The sequence below is a fragment of the Macaca nemestrina genome, chromosome 16, assembly GCF_043159975.1.
Source record: "Macaca nemestrina isolate mMacNem1 chromosome 16, mMacNem.hap1, whole genome shotgun sequence".
In the NCBI taxonomy this organism is placed as follows: Eukaryota; Metazoa; Chordata; class Mammalia; order Primates; family Cercopithecidae; genus Macaca; species Macaca nemestrina.
The window spans coordinates 25,483,292-25,509,875 of record NC_092140.1 but is presented as its reverse complement, the minus strand read 5'-3'; the positions used below and the strand labels follow the sequence as shown (position 1 = coordinate 25,509,875).

Here is a 26,584-nt window from a genome sequence, read left to right as displayed (position 1 = left end):
AATCAGCTCTGTTTGATAATATAAAAGTTTAACAATTTGTCCAATATTGCATTTTTACTGAATGATGGAACCAAGAATGAAACCCAGGCTTCCGAGTTTCTAAAATCCATGCTCTTGTCCTGCTATTTGTATCTGTAGAACCTAGCACTGTACCTGCTGCATTAGCATCAGTTTTTATGTCTGAACTGTATTTCACTCAACCGAAGCTTTCTTAACCCTGACAGTATTAACATCACCTTTGTTGTAGGGGCTGTTCTGTGATTGCAGGATGTTTAATAGCATCCCTGGCCCCTACTCACTACATGCTGGTAGTACTCTCACCTTTCCACCCACTCTCCACCAGCTGCCCAGTTATAATAACCAAAATTGTCTCTAGACTTTGTCAAATGTCCTATGGTGGGTGAAGAGTTCTTTAAAAATGTTTTTAGTAGATTGCAATAATCTATAACTAACATGTATTGGATAATCTTCTGTACTAAGTTGAAATAATCTATAAGACAACTAATTAAATGGGATTTTTGAAAGCTATGGAGACATTTGAAAGAAATGTATTAGATTATTGTTTCTTAAATCCCTATCCCACTGCTTCTTAGTTTCTTAAACTTTTGGAAAGTTTTGCAGAACAACATGGACCATTTGAATTTTATTTTTTCAGCCTAAAGACCCAGAATGAAAAGAAAAGGATCAAATATTCATTTAGATATATTGTGTTTTAGTAATTCTCTGTTTGTTTACCTTACATTGGGGACCAATTTTGTAATGTGTATATTGATCTACTTTGAAGGATTTGAATACATTCTCACTATTAGAAGTGATTATAGAAAATTTTTTTTCCCTCAAGTAGTTTTCACAGCCGGGCCATAATTGATGCTCACTGTATGGATCATGGCTGATAATGATTACCCCCTTGTAACTTTTGAGTAAATGTCATTTACTTGATGTATCTGCTTTACGACTTGATTTTTAGGGAATTTTTGTAATAAGTTGATTATTTAGTGCGCATCCTTAGAGGCAGAGATGATTTTAATATTATTGCAAATGTTAGTGTTTAGTACTGTTTTATAATAGAAGTTTAACTCTTGCTGCAAAAATTTTTTGATTGAAATTTTTGCAGCAAGAGTTAAACTTCTAATTCAAACGTTCAACTGTGTAGGAACATCTTTGCTTTTGAAAAATAATATTGTTTTCAAGCAAAAAAAAAAAAAAGAGTCTGCTTAAAAAGTGAATGTTAACTATCCTAGAATTACACAGTGCTTAAGAGCATGTGTACGAGCTATAGATCTTGCTGTAACATCTAAGCTTGTTGGGCCACTTTGCTAAAGCTTTGTATCTGATAGGATCCAATTTGTCTGTATGCTTTATTTCTTACTTATATATCTGCCCCCTTTTATTGATTGTTCATATCTAAATGGAGAAAACTACAATTTCAGTCTCTGCCATCCTAAAATCATTAACTTATACCTCAAACTAATCTTAAACATAGTGTTGAACATTTGTATTTGTTGAAGAAACAATTCTACAATGGTGAAGTCTCCAGGGTTGTCACAGCTAGACATTAAGACTCTGATTCCGTGGTCGGGATATTCAAAAAATGCTTTACCAGGCAGAAATGAATCAGCATTAGGATGTAGATAGAGATTTTAAAGGATGAGTTTTCCTGATCATATGCAAGTGATTTGAAGACAAGCTGAAGTTTACATTCTGATTGTTAGATTTATCTAAAATGTAAAACAAATTCTTTGTTCTCTTGAATCCTGCTAAGAAATAACACATAACCTTATTGGGCCATAGTTTCTTGTACCCGTATTCAATTTGTTATGGAAACACCAGGGGTTTGGTCTAGGTCCTGCTGTTAGCTGCACAGGAAGCCAGTCACTGACACCATGAGTACTGCCAAGAAAGAAGGCTGTAATCAGGTGCTGAGGTTGAGGAGATGGAATATCAGCCTCAAATCCATCTCCCTGATCAACTAAAATTAGGGATTTATATAGCAGGGAAGAAATGTAACTATGTATGGGAAAACAGGAACTAGAAAGGGGTAAGGAAGCAATCGTGATGAATGATGCATCTGCCATTTCATTGTTTGCATATGGTGATCTGGTGAGTTTCACTCCTTTGATACTGTGAGAGGCCTGAGGGTCATTTCATAAGGAAGGAGCTCAGAAAAAACAAATGTAAATTTTAACCTTTAAGACCAGAGGGGTCAATTTCTATGTTTACTAAAATAAATAAATAATAAACAAAAAAAACTGTCTATGGAACTGTTGAGTTTGTTTCAGTTTCAACTCTTATTTGGTCTTAGATGATAATAAGTAAGTAGCCTTCAGCCAGCACGTGGGGAATCTGTGTACATCTGGTCAAGGCAGCACTGAAACCAAAACCAAAACCAAACAAAAACAGGTTACCCGAGTAGGTTTTGGCAGGCTGTGTATTTGTCACATCTAAGGCTCATTATTTGCTAAAGTATCTGTATGAACATGATCTAGTTTGCACTTGTGACTGGTGGTGGTAGAGGGGAAATACACGAAGATTTAATTGTTGGTAATTATAGCGAGAAGAGAGGGGACTTGAAATTGCTGAATTGTCTCATGCCTGGAGGACTCTGGAAACACTGTGAGGCTTGCAGGTATGTACTATTCTGTACTACTATGTTCTTAAATTATTTGTAGTGTTACTCAGTCTGAACAACTTCCTAATTTCCATATCTATGCAGCAGTTTAATATGGGAAAATTTATTCTGTACCTCTAAATTCCCCTGTGAAAATTAGCTTTTTCCATGTCATTAAGATTTTATATTTTTTCTCATTTTTACCCCTTTCAGTTGTCATAGTGATCTCAAATTAATAAGTGTCTCAGCCTTAAATAAGGATTTTTATGATAACCTACTTGTACCTTAGGTATTAACATTAAGGATGAGCTCTATAAATAATATCACTGGCCTGTTCCTACGAGTTTGAATCTTGCCTTTTTTTTTTTTTCCTGTCTTCCTTCTTGTACTTGTGTACTATAGCAGGTATTTTAATATCAGTTTTTGGTATCCTACCTTAGTTTAGGATGGTAACTACTAAATATTTTTAAATAGCTTGGTTGAGAGTTCATACATCTTAGATTCATTTTCTTTCTTCTAGTACCTTCGACTCTTGTTAAAGTTATTTTACTTAACCCAAGTCTCCAATGAGAAGTTAACATAAAAACTATATGGTGGCTGATTTCTAACGTTCAAGTATTATAAAAAGTTACTATATATTTTCTAGGTAGATGATGGAAGTGTTTTGGACTGAATGTTTCCATCTCTGCACAATTTACATATTGAAGACTGAACTCACAGTGTGGCTATATTTGGAGATGAGGCCATTAAAGAAGTAATTAAGTTAAATGGGATCATAAATGTGGAGCCATGATCTGGTAAGAATAGTGTCCTTTTAAGAAGAGATATCAGATTACCCTCCACCCTACTCTCAGTGGGTGAGCCTAAGAAAGGTGCTCTGTGGGAACATAGTGAGAAGGCAAATCTACAAGCCAGGAAGAGAACCCTCACCAGAAACCAAATTGGCTAAAATCATAATCTTGAACTTCCCAGCCTCCAGAACTTTGAGAAAATAAAATTCTGTTGTTTAAGCCCCTCACTATATGGTATCTTGTTATTGCATCCCAAGGAAGACTAATATGTGAGGGCAAGTTTGTTTACCTCACTGAGTCTTAAGTTTCTCCAAATAAGCCTGTTAATAACTATTTCACAGAAAAGTTCATTATATTAAATGAGGAAAGACTAGGTCTATCACATTGTATTACTCAAATGTTAGATATTATTAAGCAAATAATAAAATGAAGACTTGAGCAGGCATTGAATGCATTTAAATCTCACTTATAACCTCTGGTATTGACACAGGAGTGCTGGGAAGGGAAGAGCCGGGTCCCTTTAAAAGATACAGAAGGGAGGAAGGGAAGTGCTGGGGAGAGGAGGGTGTGGTCGCTGGCTAGGGCTTTACCCCACGGATCTAGGTGAGAACAGGCATTTTTGTTTTCCTACCCAAATGTTGCATTTCCCAAGACCACCCTGGCCTGCCATGCTGCCATTCTGTGCCTATAAAAACCCAAGACTCTAACAAGACAGAGATAGAAACAGCTAGACATTGAGAGAAGCACATCTGCAGGGGAACACACAGGGCTAGACATTGAGAGGAATGCACTGACAGGCACTGGGATGCTGGCAGGCCACTGACCAGCAGAATGACATGGAGTTTGGGTGGGGCAGTTGGAGGAGCGCTTGGCCGCTGAGCAGCGGGATTCCAGGGGAAAACCATCTCCCTTCTGGATCTTCCATCTGGATGAAAGCTACTTCCATTCAATAAAACCTTCCACTCATTCTTCAAGCCCATGAGTGATTTGATTCTTCAGTACACCAAGGCAAGAACCAGGGATACACAAAGTCTTCTGTCCTCTTGACAAGGTAGAGGGTCTAAGTGAGCTGCTTAACACAAGCCGCCTACGGATGGCTAAACTAAAAGAGCGCCCTCTAACACAAGCCCACTGGGGCTTCAGGAGCTGTAAACATTCACCCCTAGACACTGCCGTGGGGTCGGAGCCTCATAGCCTGCCAGTCTGTATGCTCCCCTAGAGGTTTGAGCAGCTGGGCACTGAAGAAGCCAGACACTCCCCCATCACACACCCTGTGAGGGGGATAAGGGAACTTTTATCGGTTCAGTATTTTAAAAAAATTAAGTTAGTTGCTAACTAACAGTTATTGTGGCTGAAGGTAGTACTATCCTGTTCCTGGGTTTTGGACACCAGGGATGACCCGGATTAGTTTTGAGATCTTATCAAATGCCACTCCTGGCTATTTTCAGTAGCAATTAAGTGCCATATCAGTGGTAAACCTACTTTCAACTTGGTATCTAGTTAAGTTCGCCATAATTCAGTTCTTAAAACTGATACAGGGTAGAAAAGCCCCAAAGTGGAGCTTAGCCCACAAGATTTCTTGGCTTTGCCCAGGAAAGAATTAAAAGGCAGGCCAGAGGTAGAAGAAAACAGCCTTAATGAAGAGGCAGTGTTACAGCTCCAGTGGTGTTACAGGTCTATGACTGCTCCTGCAGAGCAGGGCTACCCTGTAGGCAGAGATTAATAGCAGCTCAGGAGAGTTTTGCAGTCACATTTAATCTACATGTAATTAAATGTGGATATAAAGGGTGGTTAGGGAAAGGGTAGTAACTTTTCGTTCATTGGCTCATTGCCATGGAATGGGGCAGTAACTCCCAGGGGATGATAAATTGACAGCACACTGGTGGGAGTGTCTGAGTGACACTCATATCCAATTCATCCCCAGTCTGGCCTGGTGTCCAAGCCCCACCTCTGGAGTCTAGTTCTGCCACCTACCTCATTCCCCCTCAGAGATTAGATACTTCTTCATCCTAAGGGGCTGCAGAAAGGTGCAGGTCCATGGGCATAGGTCCTGCCCAGCACCGGAGGAGTAAAAATCTCTAGATACCTGATCTAAAGGGCCCAGAGGCAGCATGGTTTTAATTCTTTGGGTCAGTAGATGTGATGGTTTGGAAGTTTCGTGCAAGCATTGTTTTTACCTGGAACTGTTTAATCTAGAAGACACAAATTTTACTAAGAAGTTATCCAAGAAAGATCCAAAACTTACTAACAACAAGATAGCTGTCAAAAGGTCTTAGGTAAAAACCAGGTGAGAGTTGGGAAGACATTTTGATAGCTGACTGGCTGTATTTGGGATCAGTACCATACTTATGACTATGGTAACTAGGTAGTTTGGTCATAGATCTTTTGAATGCTAATCACACCTTGTCCAGAGTTGTTAATATATATGCAGCAGATTTTGTTAATAACTACACAGACTCCACCATGTTCAGCTAGTAAATAATCTAGTGTAGTATGTTATCAAGAACTACACTTACCAGAGTCTAAAGACTCTTGAATTCCCTCTAATGCCTGACCTGTATTAGTGGCTCAGGCTTCCAGGATTTGAGTCAAGTTCCTTAGGGTTAACTCATGGTAGGCAAAGCTGCCTCAGGGTACTGCTAGTCCTATCACTGCCCAGGTTCCTGACAGAATTAATCCTATTGCTTGCTTACTTCCGGTATTTTTGTGTCTTACGGGATTATAGAGAGTGACCTCTGGAGGGAGCAAGGGTGGCCAACATATTCAGTTCTATTCCAAGTTTTTGATATACAAGGGAAAGCTACTACTGCGAGAACAGGTGATTCTCTATGGAGTTGGGAGGAGTTACGGACTGTGACTTCTTCCCATTTATTGCCACAAACAAAAACGAGCTGAATTGGAACACAAAAGCTCAATGGGTTGTGATGTTTACTCTTTACTGCCAAGTTGAGTCTATAGAGATGTTTTTCTCCCATTCTAATGGGGGTGGTCAGCCAATCTTTGGTTTCTAGAAGGTGTAGTACTCCCACCTTCCCAAACTAGGCAATTGTTTTTTCTTGTATTTTCTGGTCTGGAAGAAGGCACCATATATGATCTCCTAACTGACAAGTGGAACCTCATTTACCTTGCTGCAGCCTTGGGAACTTGGCAACTGAAGTTGGACAAGAGCACTGAAGGGAAGCTTCTACTTTTGTGTCAGTAATGCAATGGTGGGTTAAAAAGGTATAACGATTAGTGCACTGGAGATATAGATATCCAACTTTCCCTGCCCAGGTAATACTGGTAGTGTTGGTGGGGTGTTCAGGTGGAGTCCATTAAGTGGGGAAAAGTTCCATTTAACAAGTACAAGTTTGGGTATTCTGGGATTGCTATGGTTAGTTAGGAGGTCTAGGGGAATGGTCATGATATTTTCCAGATAAACCAGAAGATAAAATTATGGATCCTGGGAATGTTGATGATAAATCCAACAAACATGAAGATGATTCCCTGATGCATAAAGCAATAATTGTTGTAATATTTACTCCAGAGTTATGTCCCCACCCACACTGGATCATGGTAATTGGGAGAATGAAAAAGATGAACAGTGACTACATGGTTTTAAGATGGGCCTTAGTGTGGCCTCTACACCCAACAAGGAAAAAGGAGGTGTTTCCCTGGAGATTAAAGCTACAGAAAAGAATTACTACACTCAGGAAGAAGAGAAAAACTAAAGTTCCTATTCCCACCCACGGTATCACGTTATGACTTCTGGCTGAGTGTTGATGTTTTAAAAATAGGTAGCTGAGGTCTTCCAAAGGCTCACAGCTGTCGGTTGTGGTGCCCTCCTTTTGTGCCTGTGACTCCTAAGAAACAGGTTACATTCTGGACAAATATACCCAACTAGTTATTCCCTGAAATTTTCAATAAAACCTGAAAAGGACCCTTCCATTTTGGTTGTAATTGATCTTTAGGAGATCCTTCTTTCCACATTTTTAGCAAGACTAAGTCTCCTGATGGAACAGAGGAGCTTTTTCTTCCTTTGCAGGGAATGCAGTATTTTATTTTTTTATTGGAAAGCCTTCAGAACCTTGCCTACATTCTAAAGGAGAGGGAAAAGGTTTGTATAGCTAGTTACTACAAGCCAATACCACAGCAGCTAAACCCAGAATCCACAGAGAAGTCAGTTTTAGAACCTCATTTCCTGGCTCCTAGTTTTTGGCTCCCACGCTGCTCAAAATGGGTTCAAGAATCAATGAGTGTCCACCCACTTCTACTCTTGTCCAGCCCAGAACATCCAACTGGCTGTAATTGCCCTGACTCCAAGTCCCCCAGCCAAAGGTTGCAGGTATTACTGAGGGTCACAATGGACCTAGGGCAGACAGCACACTACCGTAGCATAGGCACAGGACAAAAGCTTGGCCATTAACACTGCCTCTGGCACACTCTTACTAAAAGGGGGGATATAAAACAAAAAGCATAGGTCAAAAGGAATGGAGTTGGGCAGCTACCCATTAGCCCCCAGAACCCTTTTAAGCAATGTAAGAGTCAAAAACTAAAAGCCAAAATGATGGCACACACCAAGGAAAACAATGAGCACAGAATTAAGCTATGTTAGGAGAAAACGCCGCTCCCATAGACTAAGACAAAACACTTCAGCATCGGACAACAGCAGCAGTCATAATTATAGGAGAAAAGCTCATAGGAGCTGATAAAAATGCTAAAGGAGAGAGTTCCATGAATCTGAGAAGCTGTTAAATAGACAGTGTGATTGAAAAGCAAAATTTTTGGTAATTTAGCAAATTAATATCTTAAGAAAATTTTGTTCTGATATATAGACCAATCTGTAGAATGTCGACAACAATTTTCTTTAATCATAGCAAATTTAATTATGCACAAAATTCCTTTCATAAATTGCCCTTTATGAACTGTATCATAACTTACACAGACCAACTACAACATTCTTGAGCTTCCTGATGTGTCCTATACTACCTCTTTCTTAAGCAGCAATTTTATTCTAGGACAATAATTTACTACAGAAGATCTCTCCTCATATTAAATTATTCTTTCTTTAGATACTTCCTTGCAAAACAATACATTTCCTATCCATTACAATCTTCATATCTATTTTCTCTACTTACTGGCTAAGATTTTCAACATCCCTTTTAATAACTTCCAAATTAGACAAAAAATATACTCTCATTAAAGAAAAACAGTTCTTTGGCATATTGTATATAAACGTAGGTAGGAAGTAGTTCTGAAGTGTCCATCAGACAGTGGCATTCTATAGATGAGAACCGTTCTACCATTTTAAGATTTTAAACCACACAGTAATTTCACTTTTTATGCATCTATTCCATTCACACATATTTGACTTTTCTATTTTTAACAGTTTTATCTAGACCACCTCTAAGAATCAAGGTACTTTGCACAGCCAGTCAACATTTAAAGCCATTTTAAACATTTAAAGCCTATGAAAATATGTGATTTACCTAGGTAAAAATCTTAAGGTTAAATTTCATAAGAAATAATACTCTCTTCAAACTAATAATCTTTGACTAGTCTTATTTATGAGCGCTCTTCTATTTATAAGCCCATTTGATAGCACGCTGGATATACCATGTATCACAATACCTGTATATACATTTAAACAAGTACATTAAATAAAACGACCTATACAAGACAAATGGATTCAAATTATTTACATAATTCAGACCTATTTACCTCGTCAAATTTTGTTTGCCACAATAGATATAGAAAACATGAAGAGGCAGGGAAGGGGATCCCATAGCATCGAATAAACAAGGGAGGGGGCAAACTGCATTGCTTAACGGGACACCCCAGAGTCGCCAAGCCACAGAGAGCTCATCCAGCAGCGGAGATATTGAAGAAAAATATTTGGGCAGCTATTTGCCTGCCACTGTAGGAAGCTGTCTGCTGGGTCAAGGGTCTAAGACTCTCAGTAAGCTTACTTGATCAAGGCAGCTTGTTGGGGCTAGTGGAGGAAGGTTAGCTCTATTATTGATGGGGAGTTATTTTTCCTCTCTCTCACCAGGGACAGTTAGGACATTCTCACTGCCAGTGGCCCTCTTGCTCACAGTAGGCACACTAATTTTGATCCAGGGGTCAGTGAGTTGGTGGCTCTTGTCTGGGCATCCCAGACATCAATTTCATGACATTTTCTTAAGATGGGTAACCTTCAGTGGGGAAGGTGCATAAACAACTGTTATCAATTATATGTTTTGGCTATTTCTTTTTTTTTTTTTTTTCTTCATCTTGTTCCTACTGTTGTGAACTTTTTTAAAATGCAGTGTACATTTAAAAGTTGGCTCACAGGCATATGAAGTCTCATGGTTGCTTTTTGGAGCTTCCTCCTAATGTCAGGGGCAGATTGAGTAATATATACCCAGGTAAGCCTGTCCTTCTGCAGAGTCAGGGCCTGTGTTAGTGTATTTCCTTAATGCCTCACCCAAATGACCCTGAAAGAAAGTGCGATTTTCATCTTTGTCCTGAGTTATTTCTCTAACTTCATCGTAATTGACTGGCTTAACCACACGCTTTTTCTCTCGCTTTTTTTCCCACAGCATATTAAACAGATAATATTTGTAAGTTATGACTAGTTAAATCAAAGAACATGATCAACTTAATAAACTCCTTGGAAAAGCTTTCTGGATTCTCTGAAAACTCCAAATCTTTTCTTTTGTAAAGCCAAATTAGACATGGGAAGTGGCTCATAGGCTCCAACTGTTCCCTCTCTTCCATTAGCTACCTCCCACAATGGAAACAGGTTTGACAGGGCTGACACGGGGCTCCAGTCCTGGTGGTTACTTTCTTAGACAGCGGGGGTTTGGCTAGGGATGGTTGGATAAGGGGGAGGTGTGCCTGATGACCCTGGGGTGGAATCCTGAATTAAAGAAATGTCAGGAACCCGTCAGAACTGGGGGACTAAGGAGACCCTGGGGAGGGCATGGGAATTCTGCGGGAACAACTAGGAATCGAGATCCACTGGGAATGGCTTTCTGGTTCCTGCAAGTATTGTGAGCCAGTAAAGGACCATAAAACCCTGCATATGAGGAACCTCTTCCCATTTCTCTTATTTTAAACAAAATAAGTCTAACTGTAAAACATTATAACATGTAAAACTATGTTTAGGCAAAGTCCGTTGGTTTGCCAATATGTATTGAACCCAGACATTATTGCAATAGTAAATGAGTTTCTTATTCTTTTAGCCAAGTTTGAATTTGCTCCAATAGCCTAAAATTACCTCACTGGTGAGTCCTCTGAGGTTCTCGCTACTGTCCTATGTTAGTAAGGATCCCTATGGAGGGTTTCAGTTAGACTAAGTTTAGCAAATGCCTACTTATTTTCCCTTTTATTTTCCTACTTTCTATAAATAGCAAGATGTTACAAAAGCAGATTATCAGCTTCACATGGGCAGTTGAATGTTAAGCCTAAATTCCACAGACAGCAATGGGTTACGCAGAGAGCGGAGCTAAGCAGATGGTGACTGTGGAAGGGAGGATGGGAAGGGTAAATAGCATTGGCCAAGGGGAGACCTCAGAGGCCCTGACTTGCCAGAGAACTTTCCCAGTAGTGAAGACACTGAAACAAAAATATTCGGGTGACCACCTTTCTACCACTGTAGGTGACCGACTGTCAGGCCAGGGGCCTGGAAACTCCCCATTTCTTTAACCAAGAGAGTCTTGAGCAAGGCATTTGTAAGACGGCACACAGGAAGAGGCTAGCAACTTGGCTATTAGGAAAATAATATTTCTAACCTTGGGACAGAAAAGGCAAGATCAATATTCCCCTGGGGGAGGGGCTATAACCCACAATCCTGGAGGGAATGTCAATACCTAATACCACAGAGCATCTGGTGGGGAGGAGATGACCAAAATACCAATGCTGAAAACTTGGGAGTGCCCAAGCTTCAGCCAATGAGGATTCCCTCACCAAACACCGAAAACCCTGGGGCACCCAGGGAGCAGCCAACAGTGAATCGAACACCAAGTTGGCGTCACAGAACAATGTGACTCTGGCATTCCAGAGTCAACACAAAGGGGGACCTCACGTAGCCAAGTGTCCTGCTTTAATTGCCTACACTCAATTAACAGAAAGTTAAGAGAAAACATAAGACTGCACACATTTTGGGACTGAAAATAAAATGACTGATGGAACTAATATGGTTTAGCTCTGTGTTCCCACCCAAATCTCATCTCAAATTTTAATCCCCATGTATTGGAGGAGGAGGCTGGTGGGAGGTGATTGAATCATGAGGGCAGATGTCCCCTTTGCTGTTCTCATGATAGTGAGTTATCATAAGATCTGGTTGTTTCAAAGTGTGTGGCACTTCCCCCTTCACTCTCTCTCTCCTGCTTCACCATGGCAAGACATGCTTACTTCCCCTTTTCCTCCTACCGTGAGTGTAAGTTTCCTGAGGATTCCAAGTCATGCTTTTGTTTGTGCCTGCAGAACTATGATCAATGAAGCCTCTTTTCTTCATCAATTACCCAGTCTCAAGTAGTTCTTTATAGTAGCGTAAGAAGGGACTAATACCAGGACAATACAATGGAGTCAAAAGAGAAAGGACCAGGAGAAGGGGTGACAAAAACATGATTTGGGACACACAAACAATCAGGGACGCCTAGCTAATTACCTTGCCAAAGGCTTTTTATTCCCTAGTTGTCCTGATACTATGGAGTGGGGGCAGAAGGGACACTCACGCATTCAGCAGACATAAATGGCATTGACTGATCTTCCATGTGGGAGCCAGGTGAAGATCTCTCCACGGTACCTCAACTTGGGTGGCCTCAGCACATCTGCCATGGTGGGAAGGGCCTGCACTGGGCAGTAATACACCAGTCTTCTGGTCAGAGAGGCAGGTGTCACATGAGGCAGATGGAACTATGGCCACCCCAGATGTCAGATGGCACTATAGCTACCCTGACCAGCAGCCCACTGGGGCTCAGCTGTCTCAGTTGGAGGGACCTGCATGGATGGTAGCCCACTGGGCTGCTAGTCAGAGAGGCGAGTGTCACACAAGACAGATGGCACTATGGCCGACCCACCAGTGGGCTCAGCTGCTGTGGTGGGAGAGATCTGCACAGGTCTGTAACCCACTGGGCTTCCTGTCAGATAGGTGGGTGTCACAGGACGCAGATGGTACTATGGCTGCTTGCCTGTTTGACTGGCTCCATTGTTTGCCAGGGTAAATGATGGCTCTGAAGAGAGCCTTTGGGTAGTGTTAGAGCTCAGGTGATATAGCCCTGATTCTCTGTCACTCCACTCCTTGCCTTGCCAACTGCTGCCCTGCCAACTGCTATCCTGCTGACTGCAACCCTTGCTGATCACTGACTGCCACTTCCCAGACGGCCATCCTGCACATTGCTGTCCTTACAGGCTGCCACTCCCACATCACCAATCACTGCCTTCTATCTTCACCCTGCATTGAGAGTCAAGCTGGTGCAGGGCAGCTGGGCCCCAAAGTGGAGCTTAATCCTTGAGGGTTCTTGGCCTTACCTAGGGGAGAATTCAAAGGCAAGCCAGAGACAGAAGAAAACAGCTTTACTAAAGATGCAGTGTTACAGCTCTCGGGGTGTTAACAGCTACGTGACTGTTCTGCAGAGCAGTACTACCCTGTAGGCAGAGTGTAGCACCTCAGGGCAGTTTTGCAGTCATACTTATACTCACTTTTAATTGCATGCAGATTAAGTGGTGGTTTATGCAGAAATTTTTAGGGAAGGGGTAGTTACTTTTGAGTCATTGGATTATTGCTATGGAACAAGGTGGTAACTCCTGGGCATTGCCATGTCAGCGGTAAATTGACATGGCACACTGGTGGGTGTGTCTGAATGAAAGCTGCTTTAGCCCTGGCCCTGTTTTAGCTGGTCCTCGATCTGAACCCCACTTCTGTAGTTGAGTCCTGCCTCCTTCCTCAAAATTGCTCACATGCTTTTTGGAAGGTATCTGCAATTTAAAAATATCATTATGAAAATTAAAAAAAACCCACAAAATCCAACAACATAAAAAAATTCTTATTTTAAATGAAAATCATAGAAATGGCCGAGTGATAAATTATCCATATGTTTTTGTATTGGAAATATACAAATAGTAATGACTTCGTGTGTATGTTAGCAATTTTCATGGTAAAGATGTTAAAATTGTTAGTAGCTATGTAACAAAACTATGCTACAAGTGAGTACACTTTAGGGGTTCCCTGCATTCCTTGTATTTATTGCAACACAAAAGATAAATTCCAAATGACATACTTAAAATTTATGACAAGTGCATTAAGTGGAGATTTAATATCCTTTAGGAACTTACCTATGCTTTCATCTTATACATTCTATTTTCTCTAAAAGAGTAGCAGTTTTTTTTAAATCATAATTCCCCTCAATTCCTTATTATTATAATGGCATGCATTGGTTTTCTTTTTAGGTTAATTTAAGGACAATGATAACTTTCATTTCTCTAGCAAAATATCCTATAAATAAAGGAAGTAATTTACTCAATAAAAATCGGACTTAAAAGTTTTTACACTGTAACCATAACTTGAAACAGATAACCAAATTTTGACATATTTGACAAAGGCATATTCTACATTTTTTAAGACAACCACAAAGCTGATGATTAAGTAGACTCAATTATATCCACTCACTAAAATCTATATCCCATTTTCTTTTTATTTTTTTTCTTTTCTTTGTAGTTTTACCAAGTATCAGTTTACTACAATGAGGAATGATATGATAATTGCAACATTCTGAAAGTTTATTTCTTTTTGTTTAGCTAAAATCTTGCTTCATTTCTATGCCTACCCTAACTTTGTAGTAGGTGATAATTTCCTATTGAGCAGAAGCCAAATTGTTAATTTACACTGTTTACCTGTTTACAAAGTATTTAACCCGTAAGCCTGTATAAACAGGCGGCTGAAAACTGGTTTATTGGTAAAATATACATATATAAGGCATTCACAAAACATATATATGTTAGTGCCTGCTAAATGCCTTGAAGTCATGTAGACCATGAGGTCAAATCCCAGTACTGCCTCTTACAATAAAATGTTTGGAAATTTTGTTTTACCTCTATAAATCTGTTTTCCATCTCTCAAATAGAGATGATATCTACCTCATAGGGTTGCTATGAAGACTAAATAATTTATATAAGGCAAAAATAGAGTGCCTTATGTGTAACTGATAACTGTTACAAGGTCTTACCTGTTCTGGCCCCATACATCCATTGCCTCTAGTATTTAACTTCCTACCATTTTCTCCCTTACTCATACCATGCAGGCCCTGCTGGCCTCCTTCCTGTTGGATCACCACAATCTCCCACCTCTGAAGGCCCTTTCCTCCTTCTGTTTGTTGCCTTGATATCTGCACGACTGGCTTCTTTCTTTCAGTCAGATTTGTGTTTAGATATCACCTTATCAGAGAGGTCTTTTCTGACTTCTATCTAAAATATCTCTTTCTTACCTTACTTTATTTTTCTTCCTAGTACTGATCTAACACATCTTTATTGATTTTTATTGTCTACATCCTTCCATAGAGTGAAAGTCTATAAAGAACAGGCACTTTATTTTGTTCACGATTGTATCTTAGCACATGGAATATCATTTGTCATATAACAGGAATTATGCTTTTTAATGAACTGCTATTAATGTCTTTGGAAAAGACCAAAAACCTGTATTTGAAAATAGTTGCAGCCTTTATAGATTCGTGATACCTTACCAAGGAAATATCAATTAGGCAGAAAACAGACTATCTTCACCTTCCAGGTTTATATATAGTAGATTGTCTTGGGGATATTGGCAGGATTTTGTCTGTGTGTGTGTGTTTTTAAATGTGATGCTGACTGGCCATGTTATTTTCTAAACAGTAAATGTAGCTAAAATCAGAATATGGTGGTAATTTTGATAAAGCACAGTGAATTTGTGTCTACTGTTAATTTTTTCTCTCCTAGAATTTGTTTGTTTCTATTAAACATAAAAGATGATCAAAAAATTTCAGTTATCTGTATCAAGTTACCTACACTATAAAAATGTTATAGAGTTTATATAATGTGATTTGAGAATACAGAAATGTGGAAAGCAGTCCAGGGGAAGCTTGAGAGGCAGGTGGAAACCAGTGTGCAAAGTACTTTCTTTTTTTTTTTTTTTGGAGATGGAGTTTCACTCCTGTTGCCCAGGCTGGAATGCAATGGCATGACCTTGGCTCACCACAACCTCTGCATCCCGGGTTCAAGTCAATTATCCTGCCTCAGCCTCCCAAGTAGCCAGGATTACAGGCATGCACCACCACACCTGGCTAATTTTGTATTTTTAGTAGAGATGGGATTTCTCCATGTTGGTCAGGCTGGTCTCGAACTCCCGACCTCACATGATCCACTCACCTCAGCCTCCCACAGTGCTCGGATTACAGGTGTGAGCCACCGTGCCCGGCCAAAGCACTTTCTATGATACATTAAGGGTGGATTTTATTCTACAAATGTTGGGGAAGCCATAGAAGGATTTTTAGTCTGATAAGATTCTACTTGTAAAATGCCATCCTGGCAGCAGTATGGATAGTCCACATGGGAGAGCTAGTTAGGAGTATATTGCAATATTACAGTCTACAGAAGAGGAAGACTTGAAAAAATTAATAACAACATACTAATTATTGACCTCTGCATATGTAACAGGAAGCTTACTGTTCTATTAGAATTTAAGTGACAGTTCTACTACCTAAATTGCCACGTGAAGAAATTTGAAAGTTATCTGAATTTTATAATTCGGAATCATTAGTGATGGCAATTACCTTCAAAAGCATCTTATTACGTACTTTATGCAGCTCATGCTGAGAGGTGACATGACCTACTTAACATAATACAGTTGAGTCATGACAGAGGTACTTGTCTTTATGGTCATGTGTGGGGTTTTCCAGAGAAACAGAATCCATAAGATATGTGAAAGGGAATTTATTAGAGGAAATTCACATTGTTAGAGGTGAAGAAAGTATCACGTTAGGCCATCTGCAAGCTGGCAAACCAGAGAAGCAGTAGCATGGCTCAATCCAGAAGCCTCAGAACCAGATAAGCCAACAGTGCAGCCCTTAATCTGAGGCCAACAGCGGGCAGGGAGCTGCTGGTGCAAACCCCAGAGTTCAGAAGCCAAAGAACTTGGAGTCTATGTCCAAGAGCAGGAGGAGAAAAGGCTCTGGAAGAGAGAGAGGGCAAAAAGAGAATTCCCCTTCTGCCTAGCTGTCCCAGCCAGACCACCAGCCAATTATATAGTGCCTGCCCACATCAATGGTAGCTCTTTATTTTAGTAGTCTACTGGCTCATATAGCAATGTTCTCTGGGAACACTGCCACAGAAATATCCAGAAGCAGTACTTCACCAGCATCCCTTACTCCAGTCAAATTGACACATAAAATTATCCATCACGAGTCCACCTCTTGTCAACATGACACCTATAGGCATCTTCATAAAGCATAGTTAATTCTGAATAAAACCAATGTCAAGGTCATAATTACACCTAACACAATACAACTATCCTCTGTATAACCCAAAACATGCCCATTCTTTTTCCAGAGGAGGTAAAATTCTTGAGTGAGGTTTACTTTTCTATTGACGTCCTATAACTTAAATATTAAGACATTAAGTTGACAATACTTAAGTACTGATACAAAGTCAGTAAGTCTTAAGTTCTTTGTAAATATGTAACACAAATAAATGAAATTTATTTATGTATTATGTGTGTTTAGATACACAAACAACAAAACAGGGAGAAAATACTTATTACAATTAGAGTCTTTATTCTTTGTAACTGGTCATGTGATTGCAGGTTGTATTTATAACCACTTTCTACTACCCATTCTATTTCCCCCTTTTCTTCAGCAAGCATCTCATCTGGTCATGGTTCTTTACCTGATGAAGTGGCCCAAATCTTCATTCCTGAAGGGTCTGGGCCATTAGTTCTGCCTGGATTGGAGTATTGTTGTTTCCCATTGAACTGAGTCACAGGGCATGGTTATATTAAGAAATACTGCAAGGGATCTTCTGTGTTCTAGAGTTAGTCTTCCTTATCTCCATTGTAGAGCAATGGTTCGATTTCCCCTTGGTTGCCTGAATCAATCACTCCAGCCAACAACGTTACTTTCTTCTTAGGCTATTGGCTCAGAGACATTGAGCTTGAAGGGGCCAGTGGCAATCTTCCAGTTCAATGGAATAATTGTTGTTTTTCCTAGTAGGAGCTTCCCTCCCTCTGGAAGTAAGATCTCTAGGCTAGCAGAACATATCATAGGGTCAGGAAGCAAAAATTTTACTAGTGAGTCCCTAGGGTTAATGGTGAGAGGTACCATGCCCATCTTCATCCCTTGATTCCTAGATCCTTGAATCCTCGCTATGGGAGAAACAGCACCATATATTGAACTCTGATTCAGAGAATACAGAGTCATCTGGAAAACCTTGCTCCAGTCCTGCAACGTGTTGTCACCTATCTGATGCTTTAACTCTGACTTCAAAAGGCCTTTCTATCATTCTGTTAGGCCACCTGCTCAGAGTGCTGGAGATCATGGTAAGACCAGTGAATTCCATGTGCATGGGCCCATTCCTGCACCTTTTTTTGCTGTCAAGTGAGTTCTTTGGCCAGAAACAGTGCTGTGTGGGCTTCTGTGATGGTGGATAAGTGCACAGATAATAGTTTTGACTGAAACATTATTTGCAGGGAAGGAAAATTCATTTATAGAGTAAATGACTATTCCAGTGAGGGCAAAATGCTTACTCCTTTCATTATGAAATTGGTCCAGTGTATTCAACCTGCCACCAGTTAGTTGGCTGATCACCCTAAGGAATAATGACATAGTCAGGGCTCAATATTGGTCTCTGCTGCTGGCAGATTAGGCATTCAGTGATAGCCAGGTCAGCTTTGGTGACTGGAAGTTCATATTGCTGAGGCTGTGCACGGCTTTCACCCCTGCAACCTTGGTTACTTTGTTCATAAGCTCATTAGGTAATGATTAGTGTGACCAAGGGAAGAGGCGAATTGGTAGCCACAGAAGGGGTTATCCTATCTACTTGATTATTAAAATTATTCTCTACTGAGGTCACCCTTTGGAGAGCTTTCCCATGTGATATAGGTATCTTTTGCCCACTCAGACAGGTCTATCCGTGTTACTCTTCCCAAATTTCTGTCACTAATTTCCCAATTATGTTATGTTCAAGTCCTTGACCATCCAAGCCAAACCATTGGCTATAGCTCAGGGATCAGTATTTAATTGTACATATGGCCATTTATTCTTCCAAGCCAAGTGTGAAACCAGGTGCACTGGCCAAAATTTTGCCAGTCAGAGTTCTCTTGACCAGTGTCCTTCAGGGATGTCTCAGAATGGGCTGCAGTGCTGGATTTACCCACCTGTAAACCAGGCCCTAGCCTAGTCTTCTCTTCCTTTCTCAACTGTTCCAATGACACCATAGGTACAGGCCGGGAAAAGAAGGCAGTGTATTACAGGAAGGAACCATGGGCATTTTGGCCACCTTTCATGTAACTTGTGCCTTCAGGACCTGCTCAGAGTGCTGCTGTGCGTGTCACCTTTATGGCCTGGTGGGTCATATGGCACCCAATTTTTGATGGGCAGCTCAGGTGACATGGTATCTTGGTGGTCCATGGTCAAGTTGTCAGTTTTACAAAGATCTAGTAGCAGGCCAAGAGCTGCCTCTCAAAAGGAAAGCAGTTAACTGTAGATGATGGCAGGGACTTGCTCCAAAATCCTCCGCTGTGATTCACCTACAGTGCCATATGATCTAGCAGATACAATGGTACATGAGGTGTCAGTGACAGGCATGCTGTTTATATCTGTCTGCCACTTACACTATACTTACCATTATATCTGCTAGATCATATGGCCCAAGTGGCAGATCACCTTGTACAGCAGCTTGGACCTACTGCTGAGCCTTTTCTTATTTTGGATCTCACTCAAAACTACCAGCTTTTGGATCACTTGATAAATGGGCTGGAGTAGCACACACAAATAAGGAATTTTTTGCTTCCTAAAAATAGGCCCAGTAGGCATAGTGTCATTTTCTTGGTTGTAGGAGGGGTCAGGTCCAACAACTTATATTTCACATTAGATGAGCTGTCTGGACATGCCTCATGCCATGAGATTCCTAGAAATTTTACTGAGGTAAAAGACCTCTGAATTGTGTTAGCTGGACTTATTTCTCTACCCTCTGATACACACTTCTTTTAATAACTCCAGAGCAGTTGCTACTTTTTGCTCACTAGGTCTAATCAGTATAATGTCATTAATGTAATGGATCAGTGTGGTCCATTACTTCTTGTGGAAAGGAAAGGCAATCAAGGTCCCTGCAAACTAAATTATGACATAGGGCATAGATATACTCTAAGATAGGACAGTGAAGGTATATTTCTGGCCTTGCTGGCTGAAAGCAAACTGCTTCTGGTGGGACTTATGGACAGCGATGGTGAGAAAGGCATTTGCCAGATCAAGAGCTGCATATCAGGTACCAGGAGATGCGTTAATTTTCCCAAACAATGAAACCACGTCTGGTACAGCAGCTGCCATTGAAGTCATCACTTCACTTGTGGTTTAGCTTACAATAGAGTTAGTGAAGATTTGGTGGGAATCATCATCCCCATGTCATTCTAGTCCTTGATGGTACTAATCTCTGTCATCCCTTCAGGAATGAAGTATTTTCAATTTACTATTTTCTTAGGTAGAGGCTGCTCTAATGCCTTCCATTTGGCTTTTCTCATCATAATATCCCTCATCGCCACATGTTAGGGAACCATTGAGGGAATTCTGGCAGCTGATAAATATGTCTACTCTAATTATACATTCTGGAACTGTGGAAATGGCCACAGGATAGTTTTGGAGACCCACTGTTCCCACTGTAAGCCATACTGGAACTAAAACTCCACTGATCACCTTACCTCCAAAAGCCCCTACCCTGATTGGAGGCCACAATGATGTTTTCTGTGTTCTGGAATCAGTGTGAATTCAGAGCCACTGTCAAGAAGTCCTCAGAATGTCTTATTGTTTCCCCTTTTTCAATGCACAGTTACCATGGTAAAATGCTGGAGGTCCCTTTCGGTGAGGATTTGGACAAAGATTAACGGTATAAATTTTCAGTCCTTCCTTAAGGACCTCCCTTTCATTTAGGGGTCTGTAAGCTGGCTCAAGTCTGGAAATTGATTGAAGGGCCATGGTATCTGTTATCCTTTGAGTTAGACTCTTCTGTTCACTTGACCTGGGAGTTTTCTGCTTGTAACGGATCAACTAAGAATGTAATAGAGTTCCCATCTGTATCACTTCTAGCAACATTCCGTTTATTAACTAACATCATTGGTCTGAATGAGTCAGACTATTTTAACTGTTCCTTTGCCTCTATTGTTTATTATGCTAACTATACCCACCTTGCCTTAGGTGGCTGAGTACTGCCACCTGGGCTCTGCTACCCAGAAATAAAATTACATCCACTAGATGTAAGCTTTCTAATTGAGTGACTGCAGTTCCCGTTGTAAAGTCTAGCATATACAAAAGAACAGTCACAGGGTGCTTCACGGATGTTGGCAGTCCCCTCATCAATCTATTCCTCAAAGTATTGGTGGAAAGCGTATCTTTTGAACTCTCCCAGTGTGGGTGGGTAGGTTTTATGTGACAGAACTGCTCTAACATTTCAATCTCCGCAAGCCTTTGAATCCTTTTCCTTACATTAAAACAAGAGAGATCAGGCATCTTCATCTTACCCATGTTGGGCCATCTTTTGATACACGTTTTGGCTAAGCAACTAAAGTATTAGCATCTTTTTGAACTCCCTGAGCTACAACATTAAATGCAGAATCTCTGCTTAGTGCGTCCATATCAACAAATTCAGCCTAATCCAATTGTATGTTTCTTCCACCATTACTCACACTCTTAATATCCATTCCCACATAAGCTCTATGGATGTCTGAATGTATACACTGGAAAACTTAAGTAGTTATTTTAGAGTGTAGCGTATCTTAGAATTATACTGTGCACCGCACCTTTGAGTGCTTGCTGGGACTTGAGTATAGTTTATAGGTCTAGAAGCAAAAAGGGGTGGTGGAGGTGGGTCCTGAAGAAAAGAAGCATTGTCTTGCTTGGTGACTGACTTGGGAAGTCATTACCATTTCCTTAGGAAATGCAGGGTTAATTCCCTCAGAAAGAAGTAGAAAGGCCGATACCACTGGGGATGGTATTGGGGTGGGGGGGCTACTTCCTCTGGCAAAAAACACTAATAAAAATTTAGGAGCCCAATGTCTGCAACATCATAATTGTCCTCCCACACATCCTCATCCCAACAGGATCCTCTTGTTTCCCAAAATTCTTGTTTAACAGTAGATACCCTGAGTGGATGAAAGTTTGCCTTTCATTGTACATCAGCCAATTAATTGCATAATGAAGGCTTATGTGTGATTTGCAGCAATTTCAACCCTATGAGTACAGGAGAGAAGATTCTTCAGGGCATATTTAGAAGCTTTTAGGCTATTTATGCACGTCTGGAGCCAAGAATTTGAATCCCTGAGCTCATCTTTTTCTTTCATCAATTTGTCCAGCAATGTTAGTAGCAACCAACCAATATAATTATATTCCCTGATTTTCCATAAGTGTTTGAAAGTATCATATACAGCCACCAAATTTCCTGCTTCTAAGTGGTGAATTAGAAGTATCAAACGCATTCATTTTGCATATTTCTATAAACAGTTAATGCTGTGGACCGTCAGTGTTCTCTGTATTATTAGAAATACAGTCTTTAGCAGTCTTAGATCTAATCATACCAGAGAGCCAATTCCAGAAACCCTAAAACCAATTAAGATTTATTCTTAAAATTTTGTTTATCTAGAACCACTCCTAGTACCAAAATTGTGTTGCTATAACAGAATGCCTGAGACTAGGTAACTCATAAAGGAAAGAGGCTTATTTGGCTCAAAATTCTGGTGGCTGGAAAGTCCAAAAGCATGGTGCCAGCATCTGCTTGGCTTCTCTTGAAGGCTGTGTGCTATATCAAGCCATTGCAGAGAAGTGGGTAGCCAAGTAAGCCTGTGCAAAGATAAAAGCAAGAGAAGGAATTTTGCTTTACAAAACCTGGTCTCTCACTAATTCAGCCATAAAAGAATAAAAACTCACTTTCATGAGACTGGATTAACTTATTCATGGGTGCTCTGCCCCTATGACTCAAACACATCCCATTAGGCTTCATTCCTGGAACACTGCCGCAGTGGCAGTCAAATTTCCACATGATGTTTGGAGAGGAAAGCCCATATTCAAGGCATTGCATTCTGCCCCTGAAACTCACCTCCTTCTTACGATACAAAATACAATCGGTCTATTCCAATAGTACTACAAGCCTTCGTTTGTTTCAACACAAACTTAAAAATTCAAAGTTCAAGTCCTGAGAGCCAGTGAAATTAAAACAAACAAACAAACAAAACAAGTTATTTACTTCCAAGACACAGTGATACAGACATTGGGTAAACATTCCCATTCGAAAAGATATAAATAGGCCAAAACAAAGGAGTGACAAGCCCCAGGTAAGTTTGAAATCCAGGAAGGCAGACATTAAATCTTAAAACCTCAAAATAAATTTTCAGTGTGTTTTCTGCACACACTAGTACAAGCATTAGCTTCTCAAGTCCTCAGGTAGGCCTGTCCCAAGGATTGGCTGGGTACAGCCCATATGGCTGTCCTCACAGGTTGTCCTCCAGAACCTGTAGCTTTCCCAGGCAGGTGTTTCATGCTGCTGGTGGTTTTATGATTCTTGAGTCTCAAGGGCAGACCTGTTCCCATGGCTCTACTAGACATCGCCCTGGAGGGATTCTCTATGGCAGCTCTGCCCCTGTAGCAGATTTCTGCTTGGGACTTCCAGTTGTTTACTACATCCTTTAATATCTAGGTGGAAGCTCCCAGGACTCCAGAGCCAACACATTCAGCGCACCTGCTTACTGTTTCTCTCTCTAGATTTGTAAAATAGGCCATACCTTGGTCCACATGAGCTATGGCTTCATACTACCCAGGGTTACAGCTTATATTTTATGAAGCAGCAGCTCGAACCTCTCCTGAGACCACTTTTAGGCATGACTGGAGCAACCAGAATGACTGGGATATGGGATACAATGTCCTGGGGTGGCCTTCGACAGTAAGCCCATGAAGAGTGCCTTGGTTCTGTCCCCTGAAATAAATTTTGCTCTCTCAGGCCTCCAGGCCTTTCCAATGTCCTGATTACACAGCACGTGGATCCCTTTGATCTGTGCTAATCTCTTTAACACAAAATGGTCATTGGGCCCACACTTTTGGAACAATCTCCTGAACATATACATGGTTACATTTTTACTTTGTTTCCCTTTTGGATATAAATTCTGCCTTTAGATAATTCCTTTGCTCCCCTAGCTCCATGTAAGCAGTTAGCAGTAACTATAGAGCTTCTTGAGCACTTTGTTCGCTAGAATTTATCCTGCCAGAAATCCTAGTTTGTCACTCTGAAATTTAACTTTTAATAAGTACTAGGGTTTGGTCACACTGCAGCCAAGTTCTTTACAACCGTCTAACAAGGGTGTCGTTTATTTCATTACTCAATAAGATACTCCTCATATTCATCTGTAACCTCATAATGTCTTTACCATCCATATTTCTTTCAGCCTTTTGGTTAAAACCACTGAAACAGTCTCTAAGAAGTTCTAATTCTTCGTCTGAGCACCCACCAGAACTGCCTCTAATGCTTCACTGACTGATTGTAATGCAGACGTTTTCTAGCATACTCCTGTAAACCCTTGCAATGTCTGCTCATTATCCAGTTCCAAGCTGCTTCAAAGGTTTTAGGTATTCTTTATAGCAATAATCCCACTCCTGGTTACAAATTTTCTTTGTTTTGCTATAACAGGACACCTGAGAATGAGTAATTCATAAAGAAAAGAGGTTTATTTGGTTTATAATTCTGGTGGCTTGAAAGCCCAAGAATATGGCACCAGCATCTGCTTGGGTTCTGTTGAGTACTATGTGCTGCATACTGCATTAAAACATGGCAGAAAAGCAAACGAGTATGTACAAAGAGAAAATAAACCTAAGGAGGAACCTCACCTTGATCTATAACATCTTGCTCTTATGTTAACTAATCCAGTCCCACAATAGTGAAAACTCACGCTCTTGAGACTAATCGATTCACACGGGATCTGCCCCCATGACCTAAATACCTCCCATTAGGCCCTACCTCCCGACAGTACCAAAATAGAAATCAATATCACATGAGTTTGAGGGCACAAACCATACTCAAACCAAGCAAATGACATGATTAGTTTTTATTTAACTATAGAGGCTAATACTGAACATTAGCAATTTCATTTATTGAAATGTAGCCTCTTTCTGAAGCTACCCAGCTGACATTTTACTAGAAATAGTAATACAAAGTTATTTTGAAACTTTGACTTATTTCCTTCTTTTCTCTCCTAGGTAAAGCCAGAAATGATCATACAGACAGCTTCAACATGTTACACTATGTTAGAAAAATAATGGTCTAGGATTAGGTCTGGAATCTAGTGCTAGTTGTGACCCTAAGCAAGTAGAGTTTCTTGGTCTCTATTTTAAATTTAAAGAGTAGAGCCTGAATATTGATAGCCTTTCAGCTCCAGCTATATAGAAGGATATAGTTTTTGTCGTGGCTAGAAAAACTCATTGAGACATATTAATCAGAACTTCTCTATATGTTTAAAGTAATCACATATTTGTCTGTGTAGAAATTTAAGCTGATTACATTCAATAGCTAGTAAATTAGGTACTGTGGGTATATTTGTTATTCATTCCTTTTTAAAATATTATTTTCTCCCTATAAAAAAAAGACTGTCTTTCTGCAGCACTTAACTTGGAATACGTTTTAGACCAGATTACGCTGGACACAAGCAGAAACCTTCCTAAGTAACCATATTGAACGGACTTAAAGAAAGAACTTCTGTTTTTTGCCACTAGTGAATGTTATAGTATTAGCAAACCACTAATTTGATGTTTGCAGTGGGGCTGCAGAATTCTTAGGTAAGATTTTACCAGATACTGGACATTTTTATTTTAGGAGAAACAGGAAAAAGTTAATTGTTCTCAACACTAACCAAAAATATTTAAGCTGGATATGGATAAAGATTGATTCTTTATATCATTGAACATGCAGTGTTCAAATTTTCTTATTATCTCAAATAATTCTGGCAAGTGTTTTGTTTTTTAAAATAAGGATACAAATAAGGTCTATAAATTGCCATTGGTAAATGCGCTTATTAGGTCTCAGTTTATAGACTTTTTCTCTTTCAAAAATTCTTTTCATTCTTGTATGATTATTAAATAAAACCAGTTGGTTTTCCTTGTGTCTGTCAGTTTTGCATGCTCTGGATTTTGCTGATTGCAAGCCTCTTTATCATATATACCTGTGTCTTGTATTTTTTTGTAAATAGGTCATTAGAGCTAAAGGTTTTAACAACTTCAAAAAAGTTAATTATTATTTTGGAATTATTCCACCCAAGATATATTTAGTAAATAGACAATTGTATAATTTACCGAATTTTATTTGTAAAACAAAGTTGTATTGTAAAATACAGTAAAAATTTACTGTAAGGAGAACATTTCAAACAAGAGACTACATTTTATTTTACTTTTAATGATAGGTGGAGGTCATGTAACTGATGCATCAATATGCTAATATGTCATTATTTGCCATTTTCTAAGATCTTATAACTGATACTGGCTACTCTTCAAATGGAATTTACATTTATAATATTGTCCTTTCTCTTAATGCATCAGGAAATAACTTATATAAAGTTATAAGATGATGAAGCCCTTCTTGGCATAATATAGGTAACAAGGGAAAGCAGCTCTCAATAGTGAGGTAAGATGCTTCATGACTTAAGTGTGAGAAAGTTTTCAGAAACAAGCTAATGAAATTGTGTCAATACAATTTGCAAGAGCACCAGTGTATATATTATTTATTTGTAATGACTGTTTTTCACACAATCAAATAGCATGATTGTTTGGCAAACAACACTGACACCTTCAAATGAGCACAGAACAAACTGCTTAGTTATATTTATGTTCCTAAAAGATGCAACATGATTGTAGGCATGTTAATTTCATGGAAATATCCTAGTAAAAACAGTTTTACTAGAAGTTGTTTATGTTTTCTTAAACATAACTAGTGTCACGTTTAACACCTCCAGTGT

General features: G+C 39.8%; 2 long non-coding RNA genes across 4 annotated transcripts in view; one reads left to right on the top strand and one right to left on the bottom strand.

The window, feature by feature from the left end:
- LOC105481660 (uncharacterized) overlaps positions 1-26,584 on the bottom strand; it is a 508,229-nt gene that overhangs the window by 220,015 nt on the left and 261,630 nt on the right. The window lies entirely within an intron of this gene.
- The window catches only part of LOC105481659 (uncharacterized), a 51,975-nt gene continuing 27,744 nt past the window's right edge, over positions 2,354-26,584 (top strand). The window contains exons 1-2 of the long non-coding RNA XR_987062.2: positions 2,354-2,626; positions 3,255-3,405. This is a non-coding gene — a long non-coding RNA (uncharacterized lncRNA). The remainder of the gene's footprint in view (positions 2,627-3,254; positions 3,406-26,584) is intronic.